This window comes from Mastomys coucha, unplaced genomic scaffold, assembly GCF_008632895.1.
Source record: "Mastomys coucha isolate ucsf_1 unplaced genomic scaffold, UCSF_Mcou_1 pScaffold22, whole genome shotgun sequence".
Taxonomy (NCBI): domain Eukaryota; kingdom Metazoa; phylum Chordata; class Mammalia; order Rodentia; family Muridae; genus Mastomys; species Mastomys coucha.
Window position 1 is genome coordinate 28,384,469 of NW_022196905.1, and position 3,960 is coordinate 28,388,428.

Below are 3,960 nucleotides of genomic sequence, written 5' to 3' on the forward strand. Positions count from 1 at the left end.
GTCCTCCTCATATCTGATCCTCTGATACTGGGCATGTTAGAGCGCCTGGCAGTGGAGCTTCCCCTGGCTGTTGTGGAACTGGCTGCAGAGTTTGCACCCAAGGTCAGAAAGGTTCTTAAGAGCAACTCCTATCTGTGTTGTCTGGAAATCAGTTCAGTTTACACGTCAGCAGCAGTAGCTCCACCCATGCACAAACACTTCATGGATATATCAGTAGTTCAGTTTGGTAGAGTTGGGACAGCAAACACAAATCAGCAGTGGTGGCATGACCTAGCAGAGACAGCCAGCCCTCAGTCTGGGCATGAGTCAGCAGGAGGGACCCAGAGGGATACCAGGGATGTGAAGAGCAGCAAAGAGTGGAGACCCAAAAATGTTGCATAGCTAGCTCTAGCCAAGCTTAGCCTCTGTCACTGCCTGTGGAGTCCTATTTATACTCTCTAAACATCACATGTCCTCCACGGGTCTTGCCTTAGCACCTGTCTTACCTCAGTTGACATCACCCTACAGCCTGAGTCTGCAGAAGCAGGAAGAAACTGCAGCATGCCACCAGAAATTTTTTGGTGTTTCTCTCTATGGAGTCCTGACAAATGCATCTCAACTATGCATTATAATGTAGACCAATACATGCATGTTCTTAGTGAAGAACCCTTCATCACATGTCTTTTCAACATGCTTGCTGTAGCAGAACATTCTCTCTTCTGTGTCTGCTTCAGCAAAACATTCTTTCATGAGTCTGCCTTAGTTTTTTACCTGTGTCCACTTTAGGAAAACACTCTTTCACGTGTTTGCCCCAGCAAAACACCATCCAACCATCTTTCCGAAGTACCCTTAAGTTTCCACTTTAGAATATGGCATTTAAAGATATTTTTATTAACAAGGCTTTTTGGACATTGAGAAGTGTCAGCACCTGCAGCACACCATTCAACTTGGGTAGGAATATTTTTTCAACCTACTTTATTAAAGGTCCAACCTCCCCTGTAGCTCTGAGGTAGTGGGAAAGAAAGGTTATTAGGATATGGAGGAAGTGGGCCTATTTAGAAATAGTTCTTTGGGGCAATTCCAATCTTTACTGTTCTTAGTCCAGTACATTAGCAAACACCAAACATGAATCAGCAGCTGCAGTCCAGTCTACTCAGCAGACACCACACACAAGTCAGCAAGGGCAGTTCAATCCAGAAAAAAAACCCAAGAAGTTGGCCTTGGCCTGAATCTGCTGAAGTGGCAAGAAGCCACAGGAACCTCATGAAAATTTCTTTGGTGAGTTCTCTCTATGAAGTCACCACAAATGAAGTTCAGCAATAGAATATAAGGAAAACCAATACATGTGTGTTATCAGCAAGTGAGGTGGAGCCAGACAAACCAATGGTCTAGTTCCTATTGTCTGTGGGGTCATATTTATATTCTTTCTAAACATCACACATCCTTTCATGTGTCTGCTACAATAAAACATCTTTCACCTGTGTGCCCCAGCAAAACATCATTTCACATAACTGACTTTCCAAAGAAACCAGAAGTTCCCACTTCAGGAAGAAAATGATGAGCATCAAAGGACCTCCATTTGGAGATGTCTTTATTTTTGTTAAACTAGTCGCTAGGCAAAGAAAATGCCTTATCTTTACCTGTAGACAGAATGCTGTCCAGAAAGGAAAAACAGATGCAGGGAAATCAACTGCTGGACTCTATCAAGACAGGGTAAGCAGGTGTTTCATAATTACTGCTTCACCAAAGATCTGTCAGATATTCTGGGGTAGAAGGCTGGAGGTGATACTCCAACACTTTAGAGAATATTGGGGATTGTCCAGGCAGTCAGCTGTCTCTGTCATTTCTATAATTTTTGGAAGCTGTGTCCTTGCACTTCCTACATATGCAGGTAATATTTACTCCTTTTCAGGTCTCTGATGGGGTTGAAGACTAGATAGTCATAGTCTTACTCTAAGCTAAAGTTGTTTAGAATTTAAGATAATGTTCCATGTCTAAGAAGATGTTTTGAGGTTGATATTACAAGATAAGATAAATAGAATTTTTTCCTCAATTGCCAAATACTATATAGACTGAAAATTGTTAACATATATCATAACATATACTTTCATAATTACTATAATTATATTCAATTTATATTTGAAATAAAAAGAACCTTTTATTGGACTAAAAAGAGAAATTTTAGAGAGACTATCTTGTGTATTATATGGCTACAACACCTGTCAATTAAAATCCTACAGCCTACAGGAAAGGGTAGAATAGAAGGTGGCTCAGCTGGGAGGCAGAAAGAATTCTAGGATAGAGCCAGGGTGAGAGATTTGCCCAGGAAAATGTAATGAGATGTTCTCATGGTACCTGAGCACAGGATATCAGCTACAAGGTGGAATCTAGATTAGAATAAATAGGATAATGTAAGTTTTGATATAATAAGAGAAGAGCCTAGAGATATGGCCAAGGTATTTATAAATATATTTTGAGTCTGAGTCTTATTTCTGGGAGCAGGGGGCTGGGGGGAAGAACCAAGACTAACTTCTAGATTTGGGGGACCCCACAATAGGAAAATAATTCCCCAAATCAGCAGGAAGTAATTTTAAGAGAGCAATGGCCCCATTACCAAAAGGCAGGAGGAGCTAATTTTGGTCATTTGATGGGTTTGTCGTCATTAAAGGGGGATTGGTTGCAAGTGGTTGACAGTCTTTGTCAGGGAGGAAACAAAGTAAGGGAAGATGGATTCAGGGATTTATTTTCTCTCTCTTTTTCTTTCCTCTCTACTTATATCTCTCCTATCTAGTGTTAGAAGGAAAAGAGGAGAGAATACTTAAAAGAAAAAAAATAGGGGGTATAGGAATAATACAGGAATTATAGGAATAAAGGGTAGATTATTGAATCTACTCTTTAACTATAGAGCTACTACTAGCCAAAAACCTTTCATTGGTATAGATCTTTGTATATTGATACAAAATTAAAGGTTATATTTTAATACAGCATATTATATACATATGTTTTAATCCTTTTTAAAGTACTAAATCCATGCAATTCATTTAAAAATGCAATTCTTGTTCTAGTTCTTGAAAGCTGCTATTACAAACTGTTTAGGATATTTGAGAAATGTAAGTTGATAGTTAATCAATCAAACTTATGGTCATGTTAGATACTAGTCTAGTCTATTACAGAAATATGATCCCAAGGTTGAACAGATTTAAATAGTGAGAAACAAGCAATGTTTGCCTATTATAGATAGACAGATGGTCTTTCAAAACCTCAGTGTTCTGGGTTTGAGATGACTGATCAAGAAAGAGGAACTCCACATGGAAGTTCTTCAGTGCTCATCATCTGTTTGAAGTATAATGGAGGCACCACAAGGAACAGATATGTCTCACTGTCAAAACAGGCCTTTAAGTAATAAAACGTCTTTAAATGCTGTTTTTCTGTAGATCTCTGAGGTTTTCTTCCCACCATTTCTTGATATTTTCAACTTTCTCTTTTACAAACCACTTGGAAGTCACTTAAAAGCCAGCACACTCTTGGTTCACTGTGGCCTTGCCTCCCTGAGGGCCCTGTTCCTGGTGTGTCTGATTTCTCTGCACATTACCTACTGCTCAGGACACTTATCTTCTGGACTCAAGGCCTTGGTTGACCCTGTTACTTGCAAAGTCATGAGGAATCACTTTAGCGAACGGCTGGAAGTTTTCCTGGTCTGGAGCCATCACGAATATGCCCATTTCACTTTTTCCTGACCACTCAGTGGTCATGATCTGGAAGGAGATATAAACCAAGGAACCTGCCTGATTCCATTTTAAAGGTAGGAGCTATTATGCTGTATTGTTTCCATTTACTAAGAGAGCTGAGTTTCTGTTTTGAAATCTGTTTCCTGGGGCGTGACCTGCCTGAACCCATGGCCCTGACTTGTTTTTGAGAACACTCTAACCCTCTGTGACCCTCACTGATCATGTGGTGATGCGGTGGTTTTTTTTTTTGTTT